Consider the following 14,806-nt stretch of genomic DNA (forward strand, 5'->3'; position numbering starts at 1 on the left):
TTTTTTATTTTTACATATTTAAAATGTGTAGTATATTTACATGTTGATGATACATTTTGAGTTATTTTTATTATCCGGCCATGGCATGCAATTAAGTTTCTTTTGTCTTTTTTTCTGCATTTTGATATACAAATGTCCCAACACCTTTGTTTTAATTATTTATTTATTTATTTATTTATTTATTTATTTATTTATTTATTTATGATAGTCACAGAGAGAGAGAGAGAGAGGCAGAGACACAGGCAGAGGGAGAAGCAGGCTCCATGCACCGGGAGCCCGATGTGGGATTCGATCCCGGGTCTCTAGGATCGCGCCCTGGGCCAAAGGCAGGCGCCAAACCGCTGCGCCACCCAGGGATCCCCAACACCTTTGTTTTAAAAGATTATTCATCCTATGTATCCTTTCCCTATGTACCTTCTCTCTTTCTCTCTGTATATATGCACACATTTATATCCACATACATCTTTAAACTATCTATTCTCTTTCGTTTGTCTGTTCATCTTTTTATATATCTTTATGTTAGTTCCATATTGATATGGAATATAGAATTTTGTAATAAATCTTAAAATTAGATACTGTGAATCCTCAAATTTTTTGTTTTCAAAGTCATTTTGTCCATATCAGAAACTGTGATTTCCTAAATAAAATTTAAAATTGGCTTACCATACTTTTTCTCCATTGTAATTGGTATCTTTTGAATTTTATTTTGAGGATACTTATTGTTAATATATAGAAATAGAAAATAGAACCAACTTTTTTCTTCTACCACCATATATATAAATTATATATAAATATATATACACACATATTTATTGTTTTCTTACTGCATTTGCTAGCCCTTCTAATTCAATAATGCATAGAAGGAATACAAATGGACATTCTTCCTTTTTCCCTGATCTTTAAGGTATTTAGTCTCAATTATTACATATGATATTAGAATTAAGTTTTTCACAGAGGCCCTTTCTCAAGTTGAGGAAGTTCCCTTGTATTTCTATCTGTTGAGAGTTTTTACTAGGAATGTCTTTTAGATTTACCTATTTTCTAAAGATTCATTTACTTATTTTGAGGGAGAGGGAGCCTAAAAGCAGGAGGTGGGGCAGAGGAAAGTCTCTTGAGAGAATCTCAAGCAGACTCCCCATCAGCACTGAGTCTGACCCTGGGTCCAATCCCACAACTCTGAGATCATGACCTCAGTCAAAATCAAGGGTTGGACACCCAATTAACTGGGCCACCCAGGGGTCCTAGATTTGTCTATTTTCTATTTTGTTGGATTTATTGTCATACAATTGTTTGTTATATTCCCCTTATTAATATTTTAATTTCTGTAAAATCTGTAGTGATGTAAACTTCTTAATTCTGGTGTTTGTCACATGTGTCTTATCAGTCTCGCGAGAGATTTGTCAATGTTATAGATCTTCTGAAAGAATCAACTTTTCTCTTCCACTACCACTTTAAATCCTACTCCATACTCCATACACCATCTCTTGCTGCTGTGACCCCAACTGCACACAGGATGCCATGGGCCAGCTCCACCCCATAGGACATGAAGGAGTACAGCAACATAGAGGAATTTGCAGAAGAATCCAAGGTCCATGTGAACAAAAATCAGCAGGATGAGGGCAAAATGTTTATTGGAGGGTGAGCTAGGATACAAGCAAGAAACTTCTGACTGAATATTTGTCTCAATTTGGGGAAGTGGTAGACTGTACCATTAAAACAGATCATGTGACTAGAAGATCAAGAGGATTTGGATTTGTGCTTTTCAAAAATGCAGCTAGTGTTGATAAGGTTTTGGAACTAAAAGAACACCAACTGAATGGCAAATTGATAGACCTCAAAAGGGTATGTACCTTCTCTCTCTCTTTCTGTATATATGCATACATTTATATCCACATACATCTCTCACTCTTTCTCTCTCTCTCTCTCTCTCTCTCTCTGGGAAAGAATCCCCCAAAAAGGTTTTTGGGGTAGATTTAGCCCAGATAGTTCTGAAGAACAAATTAAAAGATGTTTTAGAGTCTTTGGAGAGATTGAAAAATTGAACTCCATGGAAACAGAAACAAATGAAAGAAGAGGATTTTGTTTTATCATATACATAGACGAAGAGTAAGTAAAGAAATTGTGAGAATGCAGATACCATCAAACTAGTTCTGGGAAGTGTGAAATCAAAGTTGTGCAACCCGAAGAGATATATAGGGAGCAATAGCAATAAGAAAAAGGAGGAAGGGGTGTTACAGCTGGTGGACAAGGTAGTACTAGGGGTCATGGAGAGGTCAGGGCCAAAAATGGAACCAAGGATTCAATAACTCTTATGTTCAAACATATGGAAATTATAATTAGTGCCTATGGTGGTGATCAAAACTATAGTGGCTATGGCAGCTATGATTATACTGGGTATGACTATGGGAACTATGGATATGTACAGGGATATGCAGACCACAGTGGGCAACAGAGCACTTATGGCAAGGTGTCTGGAGGGCATAGCAATCACCAAAATAATTATTAGCCATACTAAAGGAGGATGCTAGAAAACAGGATGAGATTGCAGGATAACATTGAAGATTGGTCTTCTGTTGATCTAAGATGCTTATTAAGACTTTCTAGTGTACAAAACACAACTGTAATCAATTGTATAAAGCTACCAATTAATTTTGTCTTTGCTTTGTCTTTTGCTGTGTTATGACTCAGTGTGGATTTGCGTTCATACAAATTTTATTTGTATGATTTTATGTTAAACCCCAAGCAAATGCTTCCCTATGTGAAATAAATAAATATAAAAGAACCAACTATTGGTTAGAGTGATTTTCCTTATTACTTTTCTGTTTTTTGTTTAATTATTTCCACTCTCATTTTTATTATTGTCTTTCTCCTCCTTTCTTTGGGTTTTATTTGTTCTTCATTTGTTTAGTTTTTCTTTGTTTGTTTAAAGATTTTATTTATTTATTTGAGAGATATAGAGACACAGTATAAGCAGGGAGCAGGGGCAGGAGAAGGATGGGGGAGGGGCAGTGGGACAGAGAGGAAGCCAACTCACTGCTGAGCAAGGATCCTAATGAAGGACTCAACGTGGGGCTCAATCCCAGGACCCTGAGATCATGACCTGAGCTGAAGGCAGATGCTTAACAGACTAAGCCACCCCAGGAACTCTGTTTGTTTGTTTTAAATGAATGCTGTGGTTCTTGATTTGAGACCTTTTTTCTTTTTTTACATAGATGCTTAGTGTTATAAATTATTTCCTAAGCATTGTCTTAGTAGAATCCCACAAATCTGGAGAGCATTTTTATACAGTAAAAAAAAAAAAAAAAAAAAAAAAAAAAAATTAATTTTTATTTCTTCCTCAATGTCTGGATTATTTTAAATTATCTTATTTAAAGTTCAAATATTTGGGAATTTTCAAGATTGACTTCTTTTTGGATTCTATTGTGTTCTGGGAAAAATCTTTGTACAGCATAACTCTTTAAAATTTTATTAAGTATGTTTTATTGTCCAGAATATGGAAAGAAAGTCTTGTTAATGTCTGATGTGGTCTTTAAAAGGATGTGTCTTCTCTTGTTGGTGGAATGTGTAACACATTTCAATTAATTAAAGTGCAGTTAAGTCTTCTATATACCTAGTGATATTTAGTCTATTTGATCTATCAAATACTGAGAGTGATATAAAAACGTTTAACTATAATTATTGGTTTGTCTTTTTTTCCTAGAGATCTATCACTGTTTCTTCCGTGTATTTTGAAGCACGGTTATTAAAGTGTACAATAATATTAGGGTTAGTATTGTTATGACCACTTCATGAATTGTACCCTTGGTCATTAAAAAATATTTTTAATAACTAGTTTATTCATTGCTCTGAAATCTACTCTATCTGATATTAAAAGAGCTACCTCAGGTTTCTTTTGATTAATGTTAGCAAGTTATATATGTCTCCATCATCTTTTTAACTTTAAACAATGTGTGTCTTTATATTTAAAATGAACAGCTTAAAGGCAGCATGGAGGTGTTACTTGTTTTTTTTATTCAATTTGACTGACCATCTTAGGCTTTTAATTCGGATGTCCATACCACGCCATTTATAATTAATATGATATTTTATGTCTGTGTATAAATCTTTTATCTTGCTATTTGTTTACATGTGTCCCCTCTAGTCTTCTTCCATTTACACCTCTCTCTTTCTCTCTTTCTCTTTGTCTCTCTCTTGTCTTGGATCAGTCAAGTACTGTTATTCTATTTTATATCTTCTATTGGTTTATTATCTATAACACTCTTTTTTTAAAGATTATTTATTTATTTATTCATGAGAAACACAGAGAAAGAGGCAGAGACAGAGGCAGAGGGAGAAGCAGGCTCCTCACAGAGACTCAATCCCTGGACCCAGGATCACACCTGAGCCGAAGGCATATGCTCGTCTGCTGAGACACACAGGTGTCCCTCTATAACACTTTTTAACAAATTTTATTTTGGTGGTTGTTTTAGATTATATATCATTAGATACCTTCCAGCTGTCTCTAAATGATATTATGCCACTTTATCAATGCTACTTTAAAAAACCTTACCAGAGATTCCTTCTGTCTCTTTGATTTTGTTGTTTTTGTTGTTGGTGGTGGTGTTTGTTAGGGCTTTTTTTGTGTTAAGAACACTTAAAATGAGATCAACCTTCTTGGGGCACCTGAGTGGATCAGTCAGTTAAGCATCTGCCTTTGACTCAGGTCATGATCCCAGGGTCCTGGGATGAGCCCCACATCAAGTCCCTACACAGGGCTCCCTGCTCAGTGGGGAGTCTACTTCTCCCTCTCCCTCTGCTCTTCCCCCTTGTTCATGTTCTCTCTCTCTCTCCCCCAAATAAATGAATGAAATATTTTTAAAAAAAGAACTATCTTCTTAACAAATTTTGAAGTATACAACAGCTGTATTATTAACTATAGGCACTACATTGTAGAGCAAATCTCTAGAACTTACTCATCTAACATAATTGAAATGTCATACATATTGAACAATGAGCAGTCATTCAGTAGTTATGTCTTTTTAAGATATGTTAGGCAAGTCTAGGGCAGCATTTAGTCTATGTTTAAGGATCTTCCACTGCTAAGGCAAGAGCTTATTGTGTACTAGATCCACAATTTCATAACTTATGGTGAAAACAGACCCAGATATTTGGCCTTTGTGAATACTGAGTACTATTTCCTTCAATCCTTTCATGTGGCTCTTTTCCCATTCTCAAGTAGTGTCTTCATTATTTCATGTGTGAGTTCATACATGTATTTTACCCAATACTCAATATTTCTGCAGATATTTGGAATTCTCTATGAATCTCTTTCCTTTCCATTCACTTCCCTGTGAACTTTATCACAACAGCTTCCCTATACTCTCAGCTATATCACTTCAACCTAGAGAGTCAGTCAGGCTCTGCCACTGGCACCTGTTCCCTGCACCACAGCCTGGAAAATCTTCAAGGTGGTAATCTGGAGAGTGTTCCCCCTCACCTTGCTTGTCTCTGGTATTGAAGTATCACTCTTCTATATTACCTAATGTTCAATGGCTTTAAAACCATTACATCAGGGATCCCTGGGTGGCGCAGCGGTTTGGCGCCTGCCTTTGGCCCAGGGCGCGATCCTGGAGACCCGGGATCGAATCCCACATCGGGCTCCCGGTGCATGGAGCCTGCTTCTCCCTCTGCCTATGTCTCTGCCTCTCTCTCTCTCTGTGACTATCATAAATAAATAAATAAAAATTAAAAAAAAAACCATTACATCATACATTTTGATTTATTTTTTAATTATTTCAGTCAGAAGGGTAAGTCTGGCTCCTATTTCCCTATCCTGGCTGGAAGTAGAAGTCCTCAGAATGCCTCTTATTAATAATATTAGAGATTTATTTTACAGGTCACAGTAAACCCTGCTTGCATTTTTTTTTTTTTTTAGATATAGCAAAAAAAAAAAAAGTAACGTCTCATGCTGCTTCCTTTAAATATTAATGCTCCTTCAGGAATTCAATTCCCTTTTAAATATAATATCTATAGTATATTATGAACTTGCAACATGTAATATTAATGTATATAGGGAGGCCTCTATGCTATTTTTAATGAATATCCTATGACATGAGTGCTTATACGTATATCAGTGTATTTTAGAGACTATATTAAACTTGAACAATAATAAGCATGACTCTAAAAAAGGAAGATACACAAAAATATAACCATGAAATATAACTATCTTAGATTAGCAAATAATTCCCCATTTTTATAACACATAGCCATTGAGATATACATATGGTCACAAGTAGGCTGTATTATCAAATGCACACTGGAAAATACCCATGTGAGTCTCTCTAGTAACTAGCCCAGTCATGCTATAGTGAAAAATAAGCACACCACTGGCATAAGCAAAAACACTAATGATACTAAAAATACTACCATTACAAAGTTTATGTCATGCTTAATATTATCTGGGAGGAATGGACAGCAGTAGTGTCATCCAAGGCTTTACTAAACACACACACACAAAGGACATTTAATTACTTCTATGTTAAGAAAAGAAACACCTAATTACGTGTGCTTTTCTCACAAAAGAGGCCACACAAAGCCAAGAAAAGAGAGTGATATTATGACTGAGTCTAGTCTTTTAATCCTTGTTCTTCCATTTAATGGTTAAGTAAAACTGAGAGAGTTAAATTTCTGAATCCAAATTTTCCACAATTGTAAAATGAAGATCCAGTAAATTATAAAAATAAATAATAAGACTAAGATCAACTAGATGCTAAATACAGAATCATTTATGAAGATGCTAAGCAAATATATAATTTTAATAATGGGCAGAGATCAACCAAAATCCAACAAAAATTAACTGGAAATAATAAACATGTTTTTAATGATAATTATTAAACCAAGGATGTCTAGTCTGAAAAAGATGATGTTGACCTATTTTCCCCACTCTATCCTGCTAAATCACAAACTCCGGAAGTGACACAAGAGAAAACTAAGAGAAAACTCTTAAAGATGGCAAGAAGAAGGTAAACTGGTTTGCAACCTCGGGACTAAAAAACACCATGGTGTCAGGGCAATTTGTTATCCCTTCAACAAACAGATAAAGAGCACTCAGACTTCCCTTATCCCAATTCCTGACCTAACAATAGAAGGCACCTAGGAAAGTTTATTCCTCAGATTAGATGGGAATCCTTCTGATCCTCAGAAGAACCCAACACTACTAGGAAAGGAAAATCTACTGAGAACCCAAAAATAAGTGGCCAGAGGAAGTATTCTCTTTTTTTTTTTTCTTTTTGGCCAGGTCTGAGCCTCCAATTTTCAGCCAAGAGATTCTAGAGTATATAGGTAGCCCCTACAAAAGAGACCCAGCTACAGGGAGCATCCCAATCAATAAGCATGTCCTTCCAGGCAAAGGTTATCCTCTTCACTCAAGGATATTGGGGAGAACCTATGGAACAAGAAAAAAGGATCTAGTTCTAGGAAGTAGCCTTATCCTAGAAGCTTATTTGTCCTATGTGTTCCAGAGTTTCCTGGCCTGCCCAGATATACCTGACAAGTAAGTAGAACAGACAGATGGGACTCAACCACAACTAACATCATGATCTAGGCAGCCTCTTTGTCCTCACAAGCCCAAGAATATCTTCACCTGCTCAAGAACATGGGGCAGCCAGGGGATAGCAGGATCACTCCACATCCCCTGCTCCCCTTCCTCCCCAGAGAAGCCAAGCAACCTGCTTCTGCTCTGCCAAGCAGTACCAACAGGGTCCAATGAGAGCAAAGCAGCACTAGATACACTAAACAGACCAAAAGACTCTAAAAATTAAGCTGTCATTAAAAACACATCACACTGAAGTAAGCCAATACCCGGATACTAACTCTAAATACTGGTTGTGAGTTAAAATGAAAGATTTAAATAAGACCTAGAGCCTCCTAATATAATAGACAAAAAGTCTAGGATATGATAAACAACTACCTGTCATACCAATAATCAGTAATAACACAACTTGAATGAGAAAAGGAAGTTAGTTAACACTAACACCCAGTTCAATCCAATGGAATTATCTGACCACAATTTTAAGGCAATCTTCATGAAATTATTTCAACATTCACTTGCACATTCTCTTGAATCAAATGAAAAAATAGAGATACTCAGCAAAGAAACAAAAATTATAAAAAAAATGAATGGAAATTATAGATATAAAACTATATGCAAAAATTGAAATCTCTTGGGATTTTTATTAGAGCAAGATAAGAGGATAAAAATCGATAAACTGAAGTCAGAGAAATAGATTTCATTCCATCTTAAAAAAATAATAGAGAAAATAGACTGAAAAAGAAAAAAAAAACTAAACAGAGCCTTAAGGTCCAATGCATTGGGACAATAACAAAATGTCCAACATTTGTACATTGGTCTCCAAAAAGGAGAGGAAAAACAGACTGGAGCTAAAAGAATATTTGAAGAAGTAATAGCAGAAAACTCTCTAAATTTGGCAAAAGACACAGATGTACAGCCCCAAGAAGATAAGAAAACTGTAAACATAAGCAACCAAAGAAATTCACACCAAGACACATTAAATTATACTTTTAAATATTGAAGGCAAAGAAAAAAATATATAAAACAGCCCCCCCCCCCAACCACATTACCCATTAAAAAAAAAGCCAATTAAAATGGTAGCAAATTTCTCATCTGTGACCATGGAGGCCAGAAGAAAGGGGGACAGTATTTTTTAAGTGCTAGGAAAAAAAAAAAATGCTTGGGATTCTCTCTCTCCTTCCGCCCCGTCCTGCATATGTGTACACACTCTCTCTCTCTGTTTCTCTTACTCAAAAAAAAAAAAAAAAAAAAAAAGTCCGGTGCTTAAATGGACTATTTCCACATTTCACTTGAAGTGCTAAATGTTGTTACCAATAGGTTGGTTAAGTCTACTCTACATATGTATGATGGAATACTCAAAGTAATCATGATTAAAAAGTATACAAAGAGATACTCTCATAATACTAGATTTAGGTGGACTCCCCAGAATGTTCAAGTAACCTACAGGAGAGCAAGAAAAAAAGGTGAGAAATGAAAACAAGAGGAACCAAAAGAAGCAGCAATTTATCCTTCACCCTAGAAAGAATGATCTCCACATGCCCCACACCTCCTGTATCTCTAGAAATTTTTCTTTTTTTTTTTTTTTAAGATTTTATTTATTCATTCATGACAGACAAACAGAGAGGGAGAAAGAGAGGCAGAGACACAGGCAGAGGGAGAAGCAGGCTCCACACAGGGAGCCCGATGCGGGACTCGATACCTCGTCTCCAGGATCCGGCCCTGGGGTGAAGGCGCTGCTAAACCGCTGAGCCACCCGGGCTGCCCTCTAGAAATTTTTCTGAAGGTAGAAGCCATCTGAGTTTTTGTCAGAATTATTTCTCACTATCTTACATGCAAATGTCTTACCCATAAATCTAGAATAGTTGCTAGTTCTTGCTCACCAGATCCTATCAGCATAATCTTAGTGCATGGAAAACTATGATATCTCACGGAAGAGAAATGAAATCAAGTCCTCTGTTTACTAAATCATGATACAGAACTAGAAAGTTGGTATACCACATAGATAGGACAGTGAGGGTGTATTGCTAGCCTTGACAGCTGAAAGCAAACTGCTTCTGGTAGTTTTTATTAAGGGATACTAAGAGACAAGAAAGAAAAAAGAAAGAGGAAGAAAAAGAAAGAAAAAGAGAAAAAAGAGAAGAAAGAAGAAAGAAAGAAAGAAAGAAGAAAGAAAGAAAGAAAGAAAGAAAGAAAGAAAGAAAGAAAGAAAGAAAGAAAAAGAAAAGGTATTTGCAGATCAATATCTGCAAACTAGGTATTAGGGATGCACTGTGCAATAAAGACACACCTAATACAGCAGCTACAATTGGAGCTGGTTAAATTTATGATAATCCACTGCCATTCTCCAATATCTGTTTGTTTTCTGCCTAGGATGGTAAGTGAGTTAAATGAGGATCCTGTGGGAATCACCACCCCTGCATCATTCATGTCCCAGATAGTGGCACTAGTCCCTGCAATCCCTCTAGCAACATGGTGTTGTTTTTAGTTCACTCTTCCTAAGCAGTGCCTCCGACTGGGCTTTTCAGGATTTTTTGTTGTTGTTTTGTTTTTACCAAAATTAGGGAATCAATCTGAGAATTCTACAAACTGCTAAGTATGTCTATTTCCATTTTGCATTCTGGAATTGGGGAAATGACTGAAGGGTGGGTCTGGAGACAAAACTGGACCCATTGTGAGATGGATCTGAGCTAAAATCCCATTAATCATTTGATCTCCATAAGCTCCTACACTGACTAATGGCTCACAGTGACATTCTGGATCTCCTGGAATTAGTGTCAGTCCAGAGGCAGTATCTATTAACTCCTACAAAATCGGATTATTTCCTTTTCCCTAAATGCACATTCACTGTGACAATAGGCCATAGGTCCTGTTGGGGAAGGTTGGAAGGAAGGTTAAAAGTAGAAATTTATGGTAGTGTGGTGAGGTCCTTCCTCAAGGGAATCTGCTTCACCTTCATTCACACACTGTACATCAGTAAACTGACTCAAGTCTAGGGACTGACTGAGGGGCTATAACTCTGTTTTCATGATTCAAGTTGGACTTCTGCTCACTTGATCTAGAATTCTTCCACTTGATAAGTCAAACAAGAATTTAGTAGATGCCTACCTATTTTATTTCTTGGGAATCCATGATCAGCTAGTCAACAACATAACTCTCTGTGAATTAAACTATTGTGTAATACTTTGACTCTGTCCATTACAGTATCCGTGATGACCTTATTTTTGATAACTAGGTTGCCTCCTGGCCCCTGCATCCTGATATCCAATTTTCCCCAATATGGTAGTTCATAATCCAGGGCAGTAGTTTCCACTGTAAATTATGTCCTTCAGAGAAGAGTAACTACAGAGCTCTTCAAGAATGCCTGGGTGGCTCAGTCAATTAAGCATCTGCCTTCAGCTCAGGTCAGGATCCCAGGGTCCTGGGGCAGAACCCTGCATCGAGTCCTGTGTGGAGTTCCCTGCTCTGCAGGGAGTCTGCTTCTCCCTCTACCCCTCCACCCTGCTCAAGCTCTCTCTTTCTCTCGCTCTCACACACACACTCTCTCTCAAATAAATAAATAAGATCTTAAAAAAGGAAAAAAGGAACGCCAGGTCTCCTCTCACAAATTTATTTCTTACAATCATGGTAAGAGGAGTTGTTAAACAGGTCTTAAATGAAAATTTCCTTCTATAAAGTTCCAATCTCTCTAAACCTTTTGATACCTTCCTCTATACTATACCAAATCAGTTCTGGATTTTGGCTTCATTTAAGGCCACATTTTGAGCTATTTCAGCCAAATAACCAAACAAACAGAGCCCTTACTAATCCCTTGAACTACAACAATGAACTGAGAATCTCTACTTAATGGCCCATATCAATAAATTTGTCTTGACATAACTTTGGTTTCTTCCATCATTGCCCCGTATCATTAATATCCTCATTCTCACTCTCTTACCCAGCCTTCGGTAGCCATATGGATTAGAAAACCTCATGTAATTATTTTGGAGTGTAGTACAACTCCTCGTGGGCTATACTTTGTACCTCTCCCTTTAGATCCTTCTGGAACTGGAGCCTAGTTATAGGTCTTGAAGCAAAGAAGTGTGATAGAGGTAGGTCCTGAAGAGAATCAGCTATCCACCTAGACAACTACTTTAGAAGAGACTATTACAAATTCTTCAGGCAAAGGAGAGTAAACTTTCTCAGACAGAAGTGAAAAGGCTGCATCTATTGGCAAAAAAAGACTCAGCAAAATTTAGGGTTCAATCTCCCCAGCTTTATCAGTGCGTATGTCTTCATTCTAATTTTCAGGATCCTATTCATTCCCAATCAATACCCTGACTTTAATAGAAGACATCCTGAGAGATGCGATCCAATACCAAAAACAACCCAACATTTCAGTCTACTGTTCTGAGATGTGATTAAAGTGGACCAAAGGTAATTGTAGGGTTGTGATGAAACACAAAGTTAAAAACTGTAACCTATATTGCATTTTGCAGATAACAGAGAGCTATTAAAATTTTAAAGCAGTGGAGAAATCAGATGGTCAAATCTGTGTTTTATAAAAACAACTCAGGTGATAGTACATTTATACTGAAAGACAAAGCAGCTACAAAATAGGAAGAAAGCTAGGATACAGTGCCAATATTTATTTCTGGAATGTTTTGTCTTACATTAACGATCAACTTCTGTTTTCTTTTCAAGGCATAGATCAAAAGTTCTTCAGGAAAGATTAGCAGGAATTCCCTAAGGAAAGTTAATCACTTGCTATTACACTGCTTCATCCAAAATGTTTTGAAAACTTATGACAAGAGCATTTTATTGTTACTTTTTGTGCATTGAAAAAAAAAACATGGGTTATTGGTGTTGAGCTAATTATACTTCAGAATTCAAGGAAAATTATAAAAAAAATGCTATGTAATTTCTGATTATATTAAAATATGTCTTAAGTATTTACTCTGCATTATTTTCATTCACATTTTCTGTTTCCTCCACGTCCCCAAAGATAATAATTCTAATGATCCTGATATATTGCTTTTTTATTTATATGTGTTCTCTCTGGAACATGTTAAAGTTTAAATTTATATATATTTTAAATATACTTATAAAATTTTAACTCAGATATATTCTTATGTTTCATTCATGTTGAATGGGCACCTTGAATCTGCTTTTTCTAACCACTCAATTTTTCACAGATCTATAAATAACTGATTTGTTCTCCTACTAATAGACAGATTGACTCCAAATTTCCAATGTCCCAAACATGCCACATATAATGCCCTATTGAATATCCTTTAATGTGTCCTTTTATGGATCAGTGTTAGAATTTATTTGAAATATATACTGAGGAATGGAATAAATCATGCACATTCTTGACATGACTAAACACTGCCAGATTGCTTTCCAGGATGGCTGCTTCAAACTACATTCTCATCAGCAGTGCATGAAGGTTTTATATAGATACCTCCTTCTCTACATTTCTAATCTTATTAACATAAAGTAATATCCATCATTAGTTTATTCTATATTCCTCTGATTATAAGTGAATTTTAATATTCATATGATTTTCAGCTTTCTGGGATTTCTCTTCAATCAAACTGCCCATTTATTGGGATCAGATCTTTCCCTAGTTAATTTTCGAGAGTCCCTTGCATACTTTTTCTCATTTTCAGACATTAAGAATATTTTCTCAAAGTGTTACTTTCTGATAATTATTCCCAGGTTGTGCTTTGTTTTACTGAATAAGAATTCTTAATTTTGATATATTCAAATTCATTTTTGGTTGTTACTTTATACCTTTTGCTTTTCATGTATATAGAAATATTTTCCAACCCTATGATGCAGTAATATCCCATGCTGTCCACATTATTTCCAGTTTTACAGATCATCTTATTTTATCTGGAGTTCACCCTTATATAAGGCACTCGCTACCTATTTGGTCTTATTTTTCTTCATTTCTTTTCTCAAATGCCATCCAGCCCAAATGTTCTTATATTGTAGTTGGTATTGCTGGTCTACAAATTCTACTGTATTTCGTATATTACTCTTGTGCTTGGCAACCTTGCCTTCTTGCCAAGACAGAGTGAGATCCCCATAGCCTAATTCCCCATCTGATTACAATCTCAAAGTTCAAGACATAATAACCCAAATAGCAATACCAGAGGATGATGAAAAGTTAATAGCAGCAGGTGGATCACAGAGGAAACCACAGTAAACAATATGATCCTTAAGTGATCTAATTTCACAGCTGTTTTTCTCAATTTTTTCTCCATTTTGACATGAGGGTGGAGCTGGACTGAACTATGAGTAGACAGCCAAAACTGCAAAATAAATCCTCCTTTTTCTAGCCAAAAGATTGTAAAGGAACCATAGGAGGCAGAGAATGTGGGAGGAATCACACTTCTTTCCTTTTTTTTTTTTTTTTTTCCTTCTGGTATTCCCTTTTGTTTCTTCCTTCTGAGGTCATCCCATTAGAAAATCTTCATGGCAGTGTTCAGGTTCAGATCCACTGGTTTTTGGCACTCCTCTTTGTATTCTCCTTTCCACGGACTATCCATTTGGATGATTCAAAGTCATATTTAAAAATCCTTCAGAGTCCAAATTATGGATCCACTGTAGCCTGATCACAAAATTTCAAGCTCTATCTCTTTAAAAATATGCATATGTCTTCATGATCTAATTCCACATGCCTCAAACTATATCCTACATCTTTTACACACAAAGTCAGTAATACTGACCAAAATACAAAGAAGACCAAGTAATTTTACTCTTGCCACTAACGTCTTACAACTCTGTGTGTTTCAGTAAGGAAATCAGGAGGGAAATGAGTGTAGATATAAAAGAGAAATTTGATAGAAATTCAGAGGAAAACTCCCAAAGAGGGATTTGCTTTATAAAATGATATTTTCAACTTTAATGGTAAGAGTCCTGCTTCAAAGAGAAAGAAATAAACGTATAACAGCGAAGTTTTAAAGGAACATTGGTCCTAATTTGTGCCAGATTATTTGCAACTGATTTCTGTGAGTTAGAGATCCCTTGCACTTTTCTTGAATGTGGTTCAGACTAAACAACAGTTGCTCTACTGATTTTGGCATCTCTATTTCAACACCAGCTGTAATAACTACATAATTATAAAGCACTCTGAAATTCATCAACCTTCTTATAAAAATATATATTAGTGTGTTTTTTTCACTTCTAATACTTTAGTCCTTAAGATTCAAGAGCTAAATGAGATTTTTTTCAACATAGCAATAGGACTGT

General features: G+C 35.9%; 1 pseudogene; it reads left to right on the forward strand.

The window, feature by feature from the left end:
• The first annotated feature begins 1,453 nt into the window (after nucleotides 1-1,453).
• On the forward strand, nucleotides 1,454-2,515 carry LOC112914537 (heterogeneous nuclear ribonucleoprotein D-like; annotated as a pseudogene).
• Nucleotides 2,516-14,806: the final 12,291 nt, after the last annotated feature.

The sequence above is a fragment of the Vulpes vulpes genome, chromosome 5 (assembly GCF_048418805.1).
Source record: "Vulpes vulpes isolate BD-2025 chromosome 5, VulVul3, whole genome shotgun sequence".
Lineage (NCBI taxonomy): Eukaryota > Metazoa > Chordata > Mammalia > Carnivora > Canidae > Vulpes > Vulpes vulpes.